Below are 22,692 nucleotides of genomic sequence, written 5' to 3'. Positions count from 1 at the left end.
TTTCTTGGTTGTGGCTCTTCTTCCAGTTCCTCAAGGTTACTCTTACAGCCCATAACAATTACTGCTTCACAGGGAGATGGAGACAGAGAGAGTCTGCAAAAATTGATACAGTTTTCCCTAAAATTGTCATATAAAGATACTTTCAGGTTGAGAAGAAAAAGAAGAAGGGATTTAGTTTTGTGACTGGCAACTCTAGTTTCTATTTACAGTGAATGATTTGCTGGGGCTTGCCATCCAGTGTTCTGCAGTGAAGAATGTGGAAGCAATTTATTGCAAGGTTGCTCTGAACCACAATGGTCTTTAGTAGTTTTGTCTCCCCAAAGCAAAAAGGGAAATGTTTCGAAGAATGTTGTATTATGTGGAAGGGTATATTATTAGATGATTATTTGGAAAATGCTGAATGTCCAGGTTGAACCTCTGCCATCATCCCAATCCAGTTACATTATGACTTTAAAACCGATCAAGCAGAAAGCCAAAAACCCTTCAATGTAGGTCCCTGATTTCTGAATCTGTTGTTCTGAAATGTTTTCAGGCTTTTCTCCTAGGGTGATGTCTATGATAAATGCAATTTTTATGCAAATTGCCCAACAAAAAAGCAACCAAACCTCAGAGAGGGGTTGGAGAAGGCTTCTGAAATTTTGCATATTTCTTATTAGGTTTTTTTCTTTGTTGTATGTCATGGATAAACATTTTTTTAAAAATTGCCCCAAATTTATTAACTCTGAATTTGAAACTCTTAAGTTTGATCCTCTGAGAAGGGTCAACTTAAATATAATGATTAGCAGTCAACTTAGGTATGACTATTCCTGAAAATGTATAGCAGTTTTGTCAAAATAGAAAAGTTATATCCATTTGTTAATTTGTTACAGAGTCAGTAGTGGGAGAGTCAGGTTTCTGAATCAAGATTCAGATTAGGGTGCTGAGCTGAGCTGAGCTGAGCTGAGCTGAGCTGAGCTGAGCTGAGCTGAGCTGAGCTGAGCTGAGCTGAGCACCTGGATCAGTCTGTGGAAAATCGAACTGTTGTCTGAAACACTGCATTGGTGTCTGAACTGAATCCTGGAGTCAGTGCGCTGTCCTGGTGAATATCGTGCATTCAGATATATTCGCTTTTCATTATGCAGGTGTGTGATCTAAGATATATTGATCATCCTTTTGTTAAGCTAATGCATGCCTAACGTTTATTTATCTTGAAGGAAACATGTAAACAGTTCTTTTTTGGCAAAACAGAACTACATTTAATGTTATTTTATTAGTAATAGTGTATCATATTTTGTTTTTAAAAGAAAAGGAAGTGCAATATATAGTGGTCTTATAAAAAGAATGTGGTCAGAAAATACAACAGGTGTCAAGCACTATTAATATATAATCTATTTATAGAAATGGGAATTGTAGGGGAACTGTTCATTGTGTTCAGGTCAGAATTATACATCAGTAGGTTGTTGGTTATTAATAAAAGACATAAAGCAATGCAGCTACTTAAAATTATTAAATCTCCTGAAGCAAGTTAAAAAAAAATAAATTAAATTAACCCTTTAATCTTTTGGTTCTATCCAGCTGCTCCTTGGATGAATTATAATAAATGACATCAACTGAAATATGGCAAACTGGTTGTGTTGCCGTTATATTGTCCTGTCTTCCTGTTATAAAATAAGTTTTTAAAATAGCAATAATAAGGTTTCCTTATATTTTGACGCCATTTTATTTAAAGCTGTAAGTTTCTGAAAATATTATGAATTGAGAAGAATTATGTTTTTTCTAGAAATTTGCAGTGCTTCTTCTCCCATAGCAAATCTAGATGATTCAATGAAATGTTTCTGCTTTCTTGGTCAAAATATATTGTAATTTACACTGTATGTAATAGGATTTTGTACCCTATGGTGAACTTTTTATTGTAGGCAGTTTATCGTGAGGATAAGACTTTTAGAATTAGAAGAAACTGGAGGGAAATACGGAGGAATTTTAAAATTGCTGTATGATTGGATTTGAGCTGTAAATTTCCCAGAAATTAAAGCAGTGGAGGAAAGCAACCATATTTAGGTTTTTTTTATATAAATCCCCAGAAATATTGTGGAAAAATTATACATATACAATAATTATTTTTTTAGTGTCTAGGCGCCCAGTTGATGCTGTTACCAGTGTCTGTTCTAACTAGTGCTTTGAGCACTACTGTACAACAAGAAAAAGTCCACTAAGCCCTAGATCAAAAATCACAAGAAAAATCAAGCTTATGAGCAATGGAAGTCTCAGCCCTTTCTTTTTCTTGTGAAAAAATGTCAGCATTTCTGCAGGAAGAATGGCATTTTTGTCCTTGCATTTGAGAGTTTACTGTGTATACCTAGTCTTCTGCTTATATGAATTGTAATGATATGATTGAAACTGAGAGGAAAAGCTTTACCCGCCATTTAAATATCTCTTAATTTGGAGTCAGATTAGTTGTGGTAGCCAATATGCCCTCCATTAAAAAAAGTATATTTTATTTTTTAAATAGGATATTTATCCATTCTATTTCCCCCTCAAATACCAGAAGACTACATAAGTTCTAGTGGGGGAACATTTTTTTGAAATTGAATAAAAATAGTTGATTTGTATATCAGTATGCTCACTGGCTGGCGTCTAAACCATAAAAATAAATAAAAATAAAAAATAGAGTTTGAGATTTTTTTATCTTACCTTTTTTTCTTCCCATCTCTTTTTTTCTTCATTGTAGCCCTTAAGATTGAAGGTAAAATTCTGTGAAATTCAGAGGTGTTCTTTGAACAGGTTTGAACTCTTGGCTATATGTCAGTTTTTTCCCCAGGCATGTTTTCTGTTTCAACTATGAATGCTCCATGTGGCCAAGAGTCTAAACTATAATAAAACAACTGGGATTATGTAGTGCATTTTGCACCATCACTGTTATTAAACTTCCAAAAGAACAGCCCTTGAGCAACCTTTCCTAGTTACCTCTGGAGCCCTAGCCCAGTCCAACCCAGTCTGACCTAACCTGTAGCTTTGCGGGATGACAATTGAATACATTATCCCTGTGTAGCAGTACTTGGCTGAGTAGAGTATTATACATAAAGTGGCCATGCCTCCTTGGCACTCCAGTTAAGGCAGCCTTCTGGAAAGGTTAGATGGGCATGCACTATTTCCTGCTATCCTGCGAACAGTGCTCACTTATTTGCAACAAAAGCTTGGTGAAAGGCAGGTCCTGCTGTCTGTGTGTAGCACTTTGTTATGGGTAACTCTCCCTGTGCTTGGGCACAAAACCAGGGAAGGGCCAGTGGCAAGACAGAAGTTGAAGTTCAGCTGGATCAAGGGTTAGAAATGTCCTATCAGTTCTCACTGCTTTCCTAGGATAGGTAGTTGTGCTTTTCCATGCCCCAGTCACGGACTGTAACCCATCCAAGGAGTCATACAAAGCCTCTTGGACCATTGTGTTAATGCTTCCATTAGTGTGGGGCATCTTGGGTTTCTCTGGAATAGCAAACATTATGGGGTGGACAGGTTAGAGACTTAGAGCTCCTTCTGCTAATGTGTGACATATTTTCTGTTATACAATGGGACTAAGCTGGCCAGGAACTGCTGCTCCTTGCCATTATCTGGTGAGGTGGTAACCCTGAGATAGTAAGCCATCCTGCAGTTCCTTAAAATACGAAGGTGACTGTAGCATATGGAACTGGCACTGGAATTGTCAGCCCTCCCAGGTAAAACAGACAGGAAACATGACCAGATGAGCTACTTTTACTTTATTGTTAGGTTACATTAACAGAACCTTGCAAGTTTGAAAGTACAAATCTCCTGCCGTCCTTATTTACTGCCTGATCAGTTAGAGCAGGTCCTTTCTAAGTTTCTTTCTCTAGCCCGTTATTCAGTTGCGGGTTCCTCCCTTTTATCTGATTGTTCCCTAGGCAGCATCTCTTCCCCTCATCTTCCAAGGTCATTCTCGCATTCCATTACAGGAATGCAGTTGAAGGGCATAGAACATTGGTTAACCAAAACTCTGAAGATTGATCCTCATACCTGGCGCAAGGTTTTTACTGTGAGAAGATAAAACTGGTCCTACAGCATCTTGAGTGATCTGGGATGGTTTTAGGAGGCAGAATTATACCTTAGACTTCACTGTAGGTGAACACATCTATAAAGGAAACACTGACATTGCCTGCTTAGCAGTAAGTTAAGTCAATAACAGTTGGCTAATAATCAGCTTCACTTCCTGTGGTGGCTACTCTGAGACCTATGACTGGTTTGAGGAATCAGGGTTGATTTGAGGAAAGAGAAGATCAGAGGGATGGTAAAATGCTTCCTAAACACTTGCTTTCCTCACATTAGCAGGCTGAAAGATAAGTTGTCATCCTGGATAGGGCTGGGCTTGATGTGGGGTCTGTAAATGTTCTTCCAGCTGTAGAACTATGGCAGGGGGATTATCTAGGAACCCCAGGGTACAATAAGAAATGGGGCATTTTTACTTTTAATCATAATTTACAACAGACTTAGACTGATGTGGAGTTAACATGTGGTCCTAAGTCATAACTTACTATTCCACAGTTGGTTGAATAAGCCACAATTGGTTGCATTCACATTATATCAACCTGTAAGCTATGATTTACAAACTATAATGATTGGGCTGACATGTCATGCTAAGGTTTGGTAGATTAGAGAGCAAAAGTATAGGAAGAGGAGGAAGAAGGAGGAGGAGGAGGAGAAGAAGGAGGGCATATTGAGTGAAACAACACTTTCTCTGTAACAGGGTTCCCCACAGTTATCAACACTGACCCACAAGGGTTGATGGGACTATCCATTACTGTTGGTATTATTATTATTATTATTCATAGAACTATTAGTTAAAGTAGTATTTATTAAATTATTTTCCTATAATGTTTGGGGGTTGATGAACAATCTGAAACTTCATGAAGGGGTCAGTGAGCTGAAGAGTTGGGGGACTCATGCTCTATCATATTGTCATTAGAAAGTTTAAAGATGGCCCTACTCCATATTTGTATGTGTCCAATTTTGAATGGTGACCAGCTGATTTCCGTAATATTCCAAAACCTGCTTTTAGATTGTACTTCTGCTTCATCCCTTTGCAGTGCAACCTGGGAAACTACTCTTTGAGGATAACATTTTGAAAGTCACCTTGGACTCATGATATGCCTCATTCCCACTGAAATGAAAAACCAATATCTAAACTGTACCATTCCAGAATTTAGGCTGGGGACTTGCATGATTTATGTTCTTCCAAAATACTTTCTGTCACATAGAAAATGAGGGCAAAAAGATTTCTTTCTTTCTCCTAGACATGCTTTTTATTTATTTATATATATCGTATATGTATATCACATGTATGCACACACACATGCATACATGCAGGGATTTGTTTAAGTTTTGAATGGAAATGCCCCACCTGCAGCTCGAAGGACATCCACAGTGTAGCCTTACCAGTTCTCAGTGAAAACCTGGGCTTCATTTCACAACTCTTTGGATCCTGGCCATTGCATTTAGTCTGGCTATCAGTGAAAACAGAATCTGTCAGTTCTGAAGAGCACAGATTAGAAAGGAATGTGTAGTTTGGAAACGTGGCAGCTTACAGTGCTGTGTATGCTTTAAATTAAACTTTTTTTTGGAAAGCTGAATAGCTGCAGGCCACATTTCAAGGGAGAGCAGCAGTAGAGAGGGTTGTCTGTGGTTTATTCACTGTGTAACAGACCAACTTTCTCTTGTTTTAACACAGAGGGGGGAAAATGGGACTGGTCTCCTTCAGACCAACCACACAGCTTCTCAGCTGACCACAAAAAGGAAGCTAAGCAGGCAGGGCTAGGATTAATACCCACTGTCTCTTAAGCCAAGAGGGTGTGAGAACTTTTTATATGGGGCTTTTTTCTTCCTTGCCTTTTGCCAGACTGACGGTGTGGTCAGAGTTTAGACATCTTGAAACAAGCACAAGTTTGCATTACACTGTGTTCCAGGCTTTTTTAAATTGCATCTTAAATTCGTTTATGCCCACTGCTGAGCTTTTAGCAGGGCAAACCACTAATAGCTTTGTGCTACTTGCTGGAGGGATAGGAAACATTAAAAAATACCTCTTGAACATTCTAGGCAGTTGGCAGGTCCTGACTGCCTGACAGACTAGAGCCATGTTTAATGAAAGAAGAAAAACCAACTCTTTAGTCTATGAAAAGAATACAATTAAAATTATGAAACTCAATTACTGAATTGAATTCTTGAATTTATTAGTCATTCAACCATTTGTAATTCATTTGTTCTTTTAAGAAATACAGTGATCTAATATTTATTCAATGCTGTATATTTTTCACTCCGCAGGATAATCTGAATTTATATACATATGGCTACAGTCCAGTGATATATTAATTTTTTTTTTTTTACTTACATTTCCAGATCGTTGGGGTTTTTTTACTCCACCCTAATCCAGTCCCCATTCTGCAATTCAGAATTATGCATTCTGTGATGCCATAATAAATCTAAGGATATAATTTGTGTTACTACTTAATAAGGTCATTTGTCCATGTAAAACTATACACCATTGTTGATAACTGTACATACATTTAACCAGGAAAAAAGGGTGTTTTGACTGGCTCATAACTTGATTGGTGGCTGAGTATGATATGTCAAGTTTGTTATTAAGAAATTTTTTTTTTTGAAGATATAATGCTCCCTGAAACAGGCATACCACACAGAAATCTCTATCTTTAGAAAAGTTTTCACATATTCTTTGGTTACTTGTTCTTTGTTTATATGTGACTTGTTATCCCAGAACAGGAAATAGAAAGTAATAGAAAGCTTTCTGTTAATTTATTTGTGCTGAACTAAAAGACCTGAACTGAATCCTATTTTTTTTTCACTGTTGAAGAGCTATACCATAATAAATTGAATCCATTGGTCACTGTCTTCTTTTAAACTCTTTTCTGATGGTGCACTTTATAGGTTTCTATATATTAGTCCTTCAGTAGAATTACCAAAAGGAATAATCAAGAGAATTAGGACTAGGCCAATTGTATTCTTTATAGGTATGCAATAAAGAAAATATAAAGGAATTACGTTGCACATAGTAATAAGATACATATATGATAATAGAAAAGAGATGCAGTTGGTTTTTTAATGAAATTAATCATTATTAACAAGGAAATAATAATAAGCAAATATGTTACAATGCAATACTTTGGCCTTATATGCTTCAACACCTGGAATCCCAGTATGACACACACAGGACTATGAATGCCTCCAGACACCTCCCTTAGCATCCAATAGGCTCCATGTTAGCTGATTTAATTTTTATATATTATTTTAACTCAAAAAATTCAGTGGGAAGTTAGCATACAGCAAAGTTGCAGCCTCAAACAGTTTATTACTAAGCATGCCTCAAGGCCAAAAACCATTTTACAGAATAAAAATAATAGGGGTTGTAGCCCTTGTTTGAAAGTGTGCTTACTTTCCCCCCAAAAGAAAGAGATAAGCTGAGGTGACAGAGGATGTCCCAGAAAGCTACTTGGGGTGGTGAGAAGCAATCTCACCAGTTTATCTTCTGGTAAAAGACAGCCTGTGATGTGCTCTCAAAATCCAAAATTGCCCATGCCCTTTGGGGACCTTTGTTTTAGGAAATTGACTTTAAATGGTTTAGACTTTATCTGGTTTCTCTTCAGATCATATAAACCTTTCACCTTTAGAACTGATTCATATGCTATTTCCAAGGAGGAAGTTATTGAAAAATGACTTTCCCCTTAGGATTCAATAGTCAGGCATTTCTAAAAGATAAAATTTACAGTTACATATTTTCTGACTAATTCCAGAGATCCAGCTTTTCAACAACATTCGCTAACTTATAATACATATAGTTGCTATTTCAGGACTGTATAAAAAGCTGTTGGGGAGACAGTGGGGTAGAGTGAGGAAACATAACCCCTTTGCTATTGCTGTGTAGGCTTTGTAGATGCTTATGCTTAACTGTAAAGAGACAGGAAATCACTTAGTGTGAGTAGATGTATTTTCTTTAGTAAATTCTTTCAGGCTATTATTTCTCAGCCATTAAAATCTGCCATCTTGATACTTGGTTATTCACTATGTACTATAAAATATTTATTAAGGTTATAGAACTGTAGTGCAGTAGAAAAAACACATGTGGAACAATATGCTTGCTGTACTTCTGGATAAGAACATTTCTGCTGGGTTGCATCACTGTCTGTAAATTTTATTGATTATAATTAAGTCCGTCTGTATTGTCTTAGAGAACGCTCATAGGTTTAAAATCAATATTTCTTATATTCATTAGGAAAACCAGCTCAAAATGAGGTTTAGTAGAAATAAGCAGCAAAGCTGTGGCTCTCTGACTGCATTTATAAGCATTAGAGACTCATCATTTTTTTCTGTAAGAGGGAAGATTGGAATACTATTTTGTAAATTTGTCTCCATATTTAGCTGTTAACCCATTATCCATATCCTTTATATCAAGCTTCCATTAAAAGTAGAAGTGTATATTTTGTCAATTGCAGGTTAGCTCTGATTTCAGGTATGTAACTTTCATCTGAGTGGCTTCAGCTGTATTAATTTGCTCAACACATCTGTCCTGCATCTGTATCACCTGCTTTGATGACATATGGAACTATTATATACACACAGAATTGCATGCTGTCACCTTACTGAAATTTGTGTTAAGTGGGGCAACTCTCCCCTCTTTAATCTCCTGCAGCACAAAAAGTAATGTACTTGGTCTCTCCAATTTCAAGATTTTTTTAAACACTTTAATACTTTTAAAAGTGTTTCATTTATACTCAGCACAGTTCCATAATTCTGTTAATCTGTATATAAAAACTAAGACTCCATTTGCACATTTATTTGTTTGTTTGTTTATTTGTTTGTTTGTTTATTTATTTATTTATTCCTTTAGGAAGTGTTATTTAAAAAAAACCCACCCAGTAAAATTATAGTTAAATTACAGTTAAGAGATTTTGCAACAGAAAGGGCATTTAAAACACACATATACAAAAGAGGAAATTCAGCAGATCCTAAAAGGAAGGGTATTCCAGAACTTTGGTGGCACACAAATTAGGACTGCAATTATACATTGCACAAGCCTTGAGTTGACTAATGACAGTTTGTTAAATAAACCACATTTGACTTGGTTCATATATAACCAAACAATAAGCCATCCTTTAAAACTGTTGAGCCATGAAACAAACCATTAACCTAGCAGAATTTGTATTTTTATGCAAATTTAGTCCTTTAAGTTACAGAAAAGACAGCTAAACTACTCTGAACACAAATACTGTTTATCAGAGTTAACCACCACAGACAATTGTGAAATTCGGTATCTCAGCTTGCTAAGCACGAGCCTTAAAATAGAATGGTGGATCAGACCTGGCAGTAGTACTGAATAAGGAAAATAGTCACCTACAATTAATAGACAGACTAACAACTAAAAAGGCTTGCTAGAATCAAAAGCAAGACCAATCTTGGATAGGAAACAGAGAAAGATCTGATGGTGGCTGCTGATAGAGACACTATATGAGCCTGAATCCCTTTATCAGTTTCCTCCTCCCAGCTGAAAAATGAATATGCTTAAGGAGACAGATCTCTAACCATGGGCCTGGCTTTCCAGGCCTTTTAATCAATTCCTGCTCAGTATATTGCTAGGAGTCCTGAGTGTAGGCTTATCATATAACATTACTGTGGATAGTAAACTGGTTTCTGCCAAAAGGAGGACATGTCCTCCTTTTTGTCCTCATGTCTTCCGCCTGACAGGTATAGATTGAAAATCAAATATTGTCTGGCTTTTTGAGTGTCTGACAAGCTACCTCTTCCTGAACAGCTTTTCTGAGCAGTGCAGCACTTCCCTGGTAAGTGCTAACCACAAGTTAACAAGCTCTGCTGTGTGACCTTAATTAGTTGATTAGTATCCTCCAGCTGGCTTGCACTGCCTGAAATTGACAAGACCTTAATCAGTTACATGCTGAAGGCCATTGCCTCCTAACCAGCACAAAGCCACAAGCAGGCTAAGGAAGCAGAGGGCACTAGCACATTTGTCTCAGGGTGTATTCCCCATTGTGTGCCTTTTTACAGACTTGTAATCCTTCCTCTCCAATGAATGGAAATGCAAATATTAAACCCCGTGGCCTCCTTTCCCTCCATTTGTCCTCCTTTCCAATTGTCCATGTCCTCCTTTTCCTGTTCAGATATCTGATAACCCTAACCTGGGATCCTTGCTCAGTAGTGTCATGTATAGGATCTTACATTCAGTAAATTCCCTGATTGGTGGGCAAGGAGCCAGGATCACACTGAATGTAGCTGCTTCTGTAGGTAGTGGCACAGCTGATTCAGTTGGCCTCAAGTCTTTATTGGTTATGTCCAAGTCATTACCTCAAATATACTTCATATTGCTATTTAGAGATATTTGTAAATAAAAACAATCCAAACAGAGTGGCAGTGGGAAAAGAAACAGTATTCCTATCTATAAAATTTTGTAGAACAATTTACCTATATTCACATTCTTAAATAAATTGAGTCAGAATAAATAAGCAAATGAGCGATACAATATAAAAGATACATTTCATTATTTTCTACACAATGTGATTTAAAAGTTTTGTGGCTGTGAATTATAATGGTGTTTTTCTTAGTGTTGGATTTTGGGTTTTTCAAAAAGCAATGAGATAGTTGATATTTGTGATACTGTTGTGAAGATACTAGATTGGGACTGGAGAAAGATATAGGTAGTGCTTGTTTAGCGACTGGTTCATTCAGCAACAGTTTCCAGTTACATAATAAAGAAGTAACTTTGTGATCAATCCTCGCATCTATGACCTTTGCAGCTTTGTAAAGCAAAGGAAAGCTGAAGTAAGATGGTTTCACTTAGCGACTGCTTCGCTTAACCAGCTGAGTTGCCAGTCCCAATTGTGGTCACTAATTGAGGACTACCTGTAGATTCAAATCCCAATTTACTATATCTCATCTGAACTGAGAAGCCTCCTTGTGTTCCATTGTGAACTCTCAGAAGAAAAAAGAGGAAAATATATAGAGATAGAATATAGATAAATGGCATACAGATAATTACAGAAGACCATACAATAGATAAATAATATTACCCTACGATTGGAAATGAGGCTGAAAGTTAGTAGCTTGTTATCATCTAAAACCTTATAGCTGAGATGTTTGAATGATGGACTTTCTGTTTTGCAGTTCTTTTCCCACATTTTTCTGAAATGTAAAAATCTGTTTGCTCAGGAGAACACGTAGTGAATATTCTTATGATCTTTACTATCCATTCTTACCAGAAGGAATTTAAAAAAAACTTTGAGAATTAATTAGAAAAAATATTTTCCAACAGTGGAATTTTTACAGATGGAAAAAGATAGTTTTGTTGTTTTGAAGTAATCCAAAAATAATATGTTCCCAGAAGTAGAAATCATTTCTGTAATCTGAATTTGTTTCCGTATATATTGTATAAGATTGCAATTTAGCTAGAATATAACTTCCCAGCATGACACATTGTACCTAAGTCTCACTTTTTGACTGAAACTATACCAAATGTTGTAACTTTTTTCTAACTGTTGATCCAACCTTTTAAAAGAGTTATAAGCTTGTCAGATTTTTGACATATGGTTGACCTAGTACAAAATGGCTGAAAAATACTTGATTTCAATAAAGAAAGATTGCCATTAATTGACAAATTACACAAATACTTGAATCAGATTTGTTAGGTAATAGAGAAATGAAATAGTGAGACAGTGCTCAGTTCATAGCCCACCTTTTGGCACTCTATTGTGGGAATGATGTTGGCTATTTATTGTTACTTATTAGAATTGTATCATGTGTGTCTGGGAATCTGAGAGCACAAGGTGACAGACATAGGATTTTCCCACTTAATCTTCAAAAGTAGTTCAAACCTGAGGCATCTAGTTCATTGTTTGCCAATAATTGATCTAGGTTTTTAAGGTCTAAATAAAGGGTTGTTACTATTGCAGTATGTCTTTATTTGCAAACTTTTCTCTCCATACACGTTCATAATATGTACGGTGTACATTCTATACATACAATGCAGTATGGTCAAGTATATCACAAAATCAAATAGAATCAGTGTAAATCTTTCTGAGTGTTTTAATTTAGCCCATTTTAACAAAGACTTACTCTGTAGCAACGAGATAACAAACAATGCAAAACCTGCAGGCTAGGCTTTACTTAGAAACACAATTTCCTTCCATCACTGCTCTCAACGCAAAGTATTAAGAAAATTTTTCCTGCTTATTTTCTTTAGAGGTTGTATCTTAGTAGCCATTGCCCAGAAGCAAAGATACCTCAGGCATAAAGGATTTTTTAGGTAAATTAGAAGAGCATTGGTTTACCAGATTTACTCCTGGCAACAGTATACAAAAAGGCCTGGAAGCATCTGCCACAGCAATATCTCCTTTGTTTTGTATATTTTCGGTTCATTAAAACAGATGTTAATTGTGGCCGGTAGTCGAGAATCTTTCCTTTAAAGTCACTTATCAGCGGTTTCGTTTTGCATGGCTGGTTCGCTGATGGGGAGCTGTCCATTTATTTAAAAAACAATGCCTCAGTTATCATATTGTTTAGTGTAGGATAGAGAAATGAAGCATTCAAATGTGAATAAATCCAAAGCAAGAGTAACGGCGCTACCGAAACCATTTTTTTTTTCTAATCAGAATTTATAATGTTAGTAGATTAGTGAAAATAGTGTTGTTGCTATTTGTTAAACATTTTAATGTTTTTTAAGTGTTTAGGATTTTATAGAAAAGCAGATTTCATTAATTTTCTACTTTATTTGTATCTATGTGCAAGACTTGTTCCAAAGACACTAATTGGAGTAAAAGTGATATACCTTCTGTTTAGGATACTCTTAGAATGTAAAAGGCACATAAGGTAGATCCTATCCAAAATATAAGTAGAAGGAACCATAAACAATTGCTCTGAAACAATAGGAATTCTTATTATATTCAATATAATTTATTACTATGCACCATTCATAATATATACAGTAAAATGAACCATGGTTGTCGCATCCAACACATAATATGTCCAAAGAAAAAAAATCAAGTTTGTCCAATATTTTTCATCAGTCTGATATCATTGAAACTGCTCAAACTGAACTTCGTATGGGTTTCATACAAAATCCTTCTTAGTATCCATTCTGAAAACTATTATCTATACTCATGAAAATAGACAATCTGAGCTCAAACTAGATTATCAAATGAAGCAAACAAAAGTGTGTCTTTCTGCCCCATCTGGGTTGTTTTTGCTTTTCCTGAATAAACAAAAGTGCAGTAGAGAATGTACTACACACAAATACCTACATTTATACACATATAGTCTCAGTTGATACCTGGAGTTTAATAATAAGAACAACATCAATAATAGCTGGCTGTGAGTGAAGAGCTGAAAGCCAGCATCCTGCTTTTAGGCTTCGCATTGAGTCCAAAACTAATTAGAAAGTAAAGATTATGGGAAGCTGGAAGTGACTCTGTTAATCTGAAGCATTTAACCTAAAACTTAAAGGGATGAGGTTTGAGGATGATAGTGGGTCATATCAACTGAGACCGTATGTTTATAAATGTAAGTATTTGTGTATAGTACATTCTCTACTGCACTTTTGTTTGTGCAGGAAAATAAAAAAGTAGAAAAATAATGCAGAGGATTCTGGAAAGGTCTTGATGCAGCGAGAAAGGGAAGCTGGGAGGCATTTCTAGGCTTGGGGTGAGCTAGTGAGGTGAAAGGAGGGAGAAAACAGGAAAATGGGGACTGGATAGAGAAAACTACAGAGAGCAATGGGTGATTTAGGGGTATCTGTGAAGTAATCCAAATACAGAGAAGAAGTAAAAGATGCAATCAGCTGGATGTATTTTAAGTGTTAGTGAGAGAAAGTGAGAGGTGATGTTGAAAGAAAGAAACGAGTGACAGGGTTTTTCTGTGCTTAGAATGTGGGGTGTGAGAGAAGGTAGGAGCTGTGGTAATACTGAATGAAACAAACTCTGTGACTTTGTGCTTTGTAACTCACAAAGCATATCTGTCACATATTCAGATACTGAACAAGTCTTTTGGTTTCACTAGCTGCCCATTCTGTGAAATGGACATTTTATTACTGACTGAATCCATTGTGGCACACATTTTGTGAATGGCCATTGTCCATGGCATGTATCTTAGATAGGCACATATCTTAGTTTCTCAACATTCAAGATGTGCATAGACTCACAAAAAGTTGAAGATTTCACTCTATATGCAGAAAATATAACACATGTTCTATCCATAATACATAGTCAAGCCCTGGAGGGAAGGGAGATTTGTAATCAGTACTGCGCTGTTAACTTTCATGCACATTGTGATCCGAAAAAAGTCTGAGACCAAAAGGCAAAAATCTGGTGGGAAAAGAAATCTCCATCTTTTGTTTTTGTGATTCAGAAATTGGAAACATTGGAGAACACTGAAGGAAACTCCTATCAAATACTTCCTCATTTAGCGCTATTGACCTGCTTATTAAAACAGAATTTTAAATACTGAAAATATGAATTATGAAGATTTTTATGTAAAACAATCTAGACAATTCAAGAGTGAGTGTGGGGATGTGTATCACAGTAACATTTTCTTTTACTTTTCCATATTTTTTTAAAAAAATTAATTGATAGTTTTGTATACAATGCCTTGAGGGGCTTTTATTCTAAAAAGTGGCTTAGAAAATCATTTAATGAATTCATTAAATTGATAAATAGAATTGCTTAGTATATAAATAAGATTGTTTGGAAAAATACTGCTCTGCAAATTTCATAATATGACAAGCAGTACATTTTTATATACTAAAGTTATAAATGATGTTTTTATGTTAAAATAATGAAAGAGAAAATGTACATATTTTGTTCAATTTGCATACATTGCTAATTTCCTTTTTAAAAATATGGGAAAGTCTTTTAGACTTAAAATGTCAACAGTTCTCAGCATAGTAAGTAAAGTTAACATTAAAATAGCTAACATTAAACTTAACTAGATATATTGACTATTCTTTAGCTAAAATATTTCTTAGTAGTTACTCTTATATATGTGTATGTATTTCTGTATATACCTGTTTAAAACACTTAACAAAATTCACAGCTAACAAATAAATTCCCCTTAGAATTTATACATACACTGTTCTGTAGTAGCTCAGGGTGTAAACTCCGTCTTATCACCTCCCAAATCTTAGGCAAAGGCAGGGATGAAGATTTTTCCTCCTGTACTTCTGTTCTTGTTCTCAGCAGCATGATTTGTACATGATGTTTATGTCCAGTGTGGTTTGTTTATACAATCCTGTTTCAAGATGGTATCCTTGTTTTATTTTTGGCAACCAGTTATTCTTTAAAACATGGCTTATTGCCATATGGATCTTTGTTTTAACCATGATGTGTTGCCTTGTTTTGTCTGAACCCAAAAGTGTGATTCTTGGTTTGGCTTGTTCAACAGTAGTTAAACAAGTCTTGGTTTAGCATTAGGTGTAAATGTGGGTAATGTCTTTGCACTCAGAGAGTAGCAAGAAATTTTCCTCAGCCTGTTGGGAGCTGCAGAAAAAAAGAAAAGGCAGGACAGTTGGGGGGCTGTTTTTTGGAGGCAGTGTCAGTGCCTGGTGGGACAGCTCATCCCTATTCTGTTTCTATGTAGCTTACTTGCTTCCAGTTGAAGATACTGCAGAGATTGTTCTAAGAACAGCATCACAGAATTGCTGCCCCATAACAGAGAAAGAGGCAGCTTTCTTGAGGTTATCATCAACCTTTGACTATCACATTTATAAATGATCTTACGTGAGATCCTGAAGTGGAAATTTGGGATATAACAGTAATAAAATTACGTATTTCTGGCTGTTAATATATGGAAATTATGAATATTGAATATACATTTCTTACAGCCTCGGGCTCTTGTGCCTTTTTTGCCTGCCAAAAAGTTTGTGCCCATCAGTGAGTTCAGCCACTTATTTCTGCAGTCTCAATCACCACAAGGATATCTTTGATATTGTGGCATTCTACATGATATATCTGTGCAACATGCACGTAATTGAGTTGTTGATTAATATTCATGTGACTGAGTTGTTGATCAGTAAAAATTTGCAGAACCTGTGTTAATTTATCTGCCATCAGGCAAAAGCTTTTGGGATGTAAGATTTTATCACTAGTGGTGGGCAAAAAAGGAACAGGAGCCCAATTATGGGGTTATTAAGGGAAAATGATAAACAGACACAGTGTAAACTGCATGAGAAAATAAATAGGTGGGGTTCAGGTCAAATGATTTTTCCCCTCGTGTTCAGGAAGAAGTCTGGAAGTTATGGTTTGCATAAATATGGCAGCATTGTAAAGTGGCAAAATTGAAAAGGTCAGAAACAATCAGAATGTCTTGGATGCAGTTGATCTTAACTGAAGATTATTTTAAATTCAGCTAATCCACTAGATTCATGTCTCTGGCTTTTTGTATGTATATCAGAAGGCCTTACAGATTTGAATATCTGAACTTTAACTCATATATAGTAAAAGATAGATGCTAGATCATCATCTAGATCACTTGCTAGATCATCTTGCAAATTAAATACATGTATATGGCACTAAGTGTACCTCTATTGTAGTGTACGACACATCAATTATGTTAAAGTCTGCAATTTATTTTTATCTCACTAGAAAATCAGATACTGTTTCTAGATACTAAAGTGGGTTTTCTGGAAAATATAATTCCCTTCCTATAATTTCTGGAGAAAAATTCTAGAAACCTTAGTAATATTTTTGATTAATGATAAACTATATTTCTTTCATATACTGGCTAGGAATGGGTTGTTTTTTTGGGTGGGGTGCCAGTCAGTGTTCACTCCCAGACTAGTTCTTCAGAAGTGATCTGCCATTGCCTTCTTTCTACAGCTGAGAGAGAAGTGACTGGTCACCCAGCTGGCATGTGCCTAATATGGGACTAGAGGTCATGGTCTCCAGTTTCTAGCCTGTGTGCCTCAACCACTACGCTTAACTAGTTCTTACTTATTAGGAGGAAGTACCTGAAAACCATTAAATGGTGAAATTGTTTAACTTTTTAAATAATGAAATACATTCATTATTACTAATTAGCTAATGAAATTGACAGTCTTCTGTGGAAAAATTAAACACTGGATTCCTCCTCTGCCCCCCAGGTTTGGAAAGTGTTCTGCTACCCATGACAGCTGCCATTCTTTGTATTCAGCTTGGTACACCCATAGCTCAACATACTAGTTTTTATAGGTGTTGAATATGTTTTGCACCTAAGAATTAGAATATGTAACATGTTTTTTTTGGCTAATAACAAAAGTGATTTTCCAGGCACAGCAAGTACATGGAATATTGGAGAACAGAATTCTGCTGGTTTTGGGGATGGGATGCTCCTGTTTATAGGTATAATTCTGGATTATATCTATAAAGATTTCTTTTAAAATATTCATCAAAAACTTCTGTTTTTTATAAACTGGAACTTTAAAGACATAGTAACGTCTGGTTTCACCAGTTTGTTAGAATCACAGATTCTTTCTAAAACTTAAATTGGGTTGGTTCTACTGATTAGAGGTAGAATTCTCTGGCACTGAAAATTTATAGGTACAAATACATATACTACACATGTCATTTTTCCTTTCTCACAAAGTTGTACTCCAGCTTGTCCATCTTCAGGCTTATTTATGCAATAAATAAGTGCATGCTTTAAAAGTAAAATTTAGAACACCTGAATCCTTTAAATTGTCTTCCACCGTCTTGTTTTTGTTATGCAAATGTCTTGAGCAATTTCAGTGAATAAGACTAGGAAAAAAGAGGAAAGATGTTCTCTGGATAGAATTATTTCTATAAATAGAATGGATTTCAGAGTATTCTAGAGTGCATCAGTGGATATTTAGAAATCTTATTTGCTGTATAAGAAAATGCAAAAACTGCTCCTAGAATTGCAGTTCATATCAAAAGATTTTTAAAAGGTTTTCTGATTTTATTAAGATATTTTGGTGGGATACTGTCATATAATGTATTGTTCCTCTAATTTTGTATTTTGTTTTAGTTATTGGTGAAATTGGTTTCATTCAAGTATAGTTATGGTATTTGGAAACAAAACTCTGAAAGACGTAGATAGCAGCAGGGAATTTGAATTTCATCCTCTGGATTTCAGCAGCCTAGATAGAATAACTTTAATTCAATAATATTTTTGCTTAAAGTTCCTTTTTTAAATTAATTTGGAAAATTAAAGTCTGGATTTTAAAACATGGCAAAATGCACATTATTTATTTTTTAAAAATATTTAGAAATATATTGTTAAAAGTTTCAACCTACTGCTGCATCTTCTCAAACAGCTTTATTAAACATTCTGTATTAATACCACAATGCAGATTACCATAGTTTGTCAGTTCTTTTAGATTTCTTGAAGACCTTTATATAAAATGATATCAGTGGCAAATTTCATTATTTTTATACACTGTTTATACAGTATTTGGTAGCTGAAGAATATACTATTTTTCACAGGAGAATGAGTTAAAGAATTGAGGCAGTTATTTGAGGTATAGAGTCAAGGAATAGATCATAGATCAGCTCATTTTATGTACTGTTGACATGGATTATACTGGATTATTTTCATAAAGCATTTCTTTTAATTGAAAGTTATATCAGCCTGTTTCAGTTTAACAACAGCAAAAATTCATATTTGGTTAATTGTATTATCTGCATCTCTATGCATTTATACATTTACTTTTAATTGGTTTCTAGCTTTCATAATTGTAGTATCTGAAAACTTTAATCAAAATCTTCTAGTGTTTAGTGGCAGGCAGGGGGTGTGGTCAGAAATTTAGGTTACAGATCTTCATAAATATTAAAAGTATTATCAGCTGTACAAATTTAAGAAATAAATAAGTGCAGTATATAGTACTAAATATTAAAAAACTAAAGAGAATGTATATATTACGTTTTCAAGATGAATACTATATACAGATTAGGAAACTTTATATACAAAATTGTTTGGCTTCCATTGACAATACTTGGGGGTGGGAGTGAAGCTTCCCTTGGCAATATGGGAGGACAGAAGACAGACATTTTGCCTGAATTTATTCCTGTTTATGTTGCCCTTATGACATTTTGTTGCAATATTGAGCATGAACAAGAAATTCCAGTATCTGCATCTGGAAAAAAAAGTAGCATTGAATAATTAGTTACCATATTTATCAAAGAGCAGGTAAACCCAAGTTTTTTTAAAATAATAGTTTCATTAAGTTTATTAAGAAATACAAGTAATAGCAATTAAAAGTTATTAATTCCATTCCAAACTATTCAATAAAAGCCATACTTAAAAAGAGAAACTAGTAATATGAACCCTCCAAAAAGGAAAAAAACATGCAATCAGAAGGAAAAAATTACAATAAAAAAATAAAATTCCTATACTTTTCTGTAATAGTAATGTCATGATTATACAAATCATTATAATTCCATTTTTAAACAAAAGATTAAAAGTAGACCAAGCAGAATCATATTGTTCAGTCTTGCCTCTTTGTCAGTAAAGAGTCTATTTGAAGGTTGAGAGTTGACAAATTTCATTAAGCCAGTCTTTAGGGTCTGGTATAGACACATCCTTCCAAAGAAGACAATCACTTTTTTTGCAACAGCCCTTACACACTATATCCATGGCACTTCATAAATAGACAAGTTCCAAATTAGGGGACATAATCTAACAAAACATTAACATCTATAAACCCTAACTTTCTCCCAAGACCTCAGTTCATCACAGTTCATTTTTAAATATTATTACTATCAGTGGATGTAATTAGACCATATTACTAACGTCCCTTCAAATTTATTACATTTCCGGCATAGGAAGAATAATAACCAATCTTTTTCAAACAACTGTTAATGAGTCCAGTAAAACCCGAAAATATTTTTGTTGTATTAACCTACTTTTTTAAAATATAAGAAACATACTTTTTAAAAAACCTGACAACGTAAGATATACCAGCACTCTATTCTAAATCTCTTACATATTATCCAAAATTAGTTTTAATATAGGATTGTTAATTCAGCTTCTATAAAAATGTTCACTGCATTCAAAGCTACCAGAGTTTCAGAACTTAAAAACTATATAGATATATGTAGTATGTATGTATGTATGTATGTATATGTGTGTGTGTATGTATGTGTGTGTGTGTGTGTGTGTGTGTATGTATGTATGTATGTATGTATGTATATATATATATATATATATATATATATAGCAATTTACTTGTTTTTGGTAAAATATATACCTATACAGTGGGTCAAGAACATGAAGAGCTGGACAGTACCTGTCCCGGACATGATCCACATCTACTGGTTAAAGAAACTAACAGTGCATGAACGCCTAGCAGTGTAGATGAACCAACTGCTAGCAGCAGGCTCTCACCCAGAGTGGCTAACACAAGGAAGGACAGTGCTGATCATGAAAGACCCTCCCAAGGGAACAGCACCATCCAACTACTGGCCAATAACCTGCCTCCGCACAACATGGAAAGTCCTATCAGGCATCATAGCCACCAAGCTACAAGACCATATGGGCCAGTATATGAGCACAGCTCAGAAGGGCAATGGGAAGAACACCAGAGGCTCAAAACACCAGTTGCTCATAGATAGAGCAGTGGTCCTAGACTCAAGGTCTAGGCAGACTAATCTGAGCACAGCCTGGATTGACCACAGGAAAGCCTATGACTCAATGCCACACTCATGGATCTGTGAATGCCTAGCATTATACAAAGTCAACAGGACACTAAGACCTTCCTCAAGAACTCAGTGGGACTGTGGAAGACAACACTGGAAGTCAACTCAAGACAGCTTGCACAAGTGGCCATCAAGTGCGGCATATATCAAGGTGACGCACTGTCCCTGCTGCTGTTCTCCATAGGCTTAAACCTCCTCAGCCAGATACTCACAAGGGCTGGATACAGGTACAAGTTCAAGAGTGGAATCACTATCAGCCACTTCCTGTACATGGATGAAATCAAGCTGTGTGCTAAGAGTGAATGAGACATCGATTCACTGATCCACCTGACACGGATCTACAGTGAGGACGTTGCGATGTCATTCGGACTGGAGAAGTGTGACCGGATGATTGTAAAGAGAGGGAAGGTAGTTAAGACTGGTGGGGTGGAACTACCAGTGGGCCACATAGCAGAGATAGAGACCAGCTACAAGTACCTTTGTATCTCACAGTCATATGGGAACCACGATGAGGAGGCAAGGAAGACAATAACATCCAAATACCACCAAAGGATCAGACAGGTCCTGAAGAGCCAGCTCAATGGGAAGAACAAGATCCATGCCATCAACATGTATGCCCTGCCAGTTGTTAGATACCCTGCCAGTATAGTGAGCTGGCCAAAGGAGGACATGGAGGCTGCCGATGTGAAGACCTGGAAGCTCCTCACAATATATGGAGATTTCCACCCCAAGTCCAACACCCAGAGATTGTACACCAGCCACAAAGAGGACGGGCGGGGTCTGATGAGTGTTAAAGCCACTGTCCTGGATGAAACCCAGAATATCCAGGAGTACATCACTAAGATGGCACCCAAAGATGAGCTGCTGGGGGAATGCCTCAGGCAGCAGCAGACATGGGAGGAAGTTCAAGTGGAGGAAGTGCCATGGCAAGGCAAGCCCCTGCATGGGATGTACCATCAACAGATAGCTGAGGTGGCTGACTTTGGGAAATCGTACCAGTGCCTCGAAAGGGCTGGACTAAAAGACAGCACTGAGGCACTGATCATAGCAGCACAAGAACAGGCACTAAGCACCAGATCCACAGAAGCAAGGGTCTACCACATTAGAAAGGACCCAAGTGCAGACTATGCAGAGAGGCCTCAGCGACAGTCCAACACATAGTGGCAGGATGTAAAATGCAGACAAGAATAGCATATACTGAACAGAACAACCAAGTAGCTGGCATTGTGTATAGGAACATCTGCACAGTGTATGGGCTAGTCCCTCCCAAGTCCAGATGGGAGACTCCACAGAAGGTTGTGGAGAATAACAGGGCTAAGTTCCTGTTGGACTTCCAGATCTGGATGGATAGGCAGGCACTAGCCAATCAACTAGACATTGTGGTAGGCAAGGACCAGAAGACAGCAGTAGTGATAGATGTAGCAGTGCCAAGTGACAGCAACATCAGGAAGAAGGAGCATGAGAAGCTGGAGAAGTACCAGGCCTGAAGGAGGCACTAGAGAGGATGTAGAAAGTAAAGGCCAAAGTGGTCCCAGTGTGGTAGGAGCACTTGGGCCTGTGACTCCTAAGCTGGGAGAATGACTGCAACACATCCCAGGAACGACATTAGATCTCTCTATCCAGAAAAGTGCAGTGCTAGGAACAACTCAGATACTGCACGGATCCCTCAAACTCCCAGGCCTCTGGTAGAGGACCTGAGATTGAGGAAGACACACACCAGCCATAGGGGTGAGAAGGGAATTTTTTTTATTGCCATTTGCTTGTTTTTGATAAAATTTATATCTATAGTAATTTTTCAAAAGTTTTAAAACTGTATCAATAATTAGTTGATTAAGAGCAAGCGTCCTATTTTCAGCTCAAACTTTCTTAAAAAAACAATTTAAGTAGGGGTTATTTCAATCTCTCAGTTTCTCATTAGTTACTAAGAATTTTAATAATTCTTAGTAACGTTACCTAGTAATGCCCAAATATGTATGCTTTAAATGCTGGAAAAACCATATATAATTAAACACAT

At 36.2% G+C, this 22,692-nt stretch overlaps 1 protein-coding gene across 11 annotated transcripts in view; it reads left to right on the top strand.

Annotated features, from left to right (window-relative positions):
• Nucleotides 1-22,692, top strand: part of NFIA (nuclear factor I A) — a 331,321-nt gene that overhangs the window by 84,055 nt on the left and 224,574 nt on the right. The gene's annotated exons all lie outside the window — the stretch shown is intronic.

This window comes from Python bivittatus, unplaced genomic scaffold (genome assembly GCF_059951505.1).
Source record: "Python bivittatus isolate LINGU-HERP-01145 unplaced genomic scaffold, Pbiv_v1 ctg000700_np1212, whole genome shotgun sequence".
Lineage (NCBI taxonomy): Eukaryota > Metazoa > Chordata > Lepidosauria > Squamata > Pythonidae > Python > Python bivittatus.
Note: the sequence above shows the minus strand (reverse complement) of the source record. Positions and strands in the feature narration are given on the sequence as shown.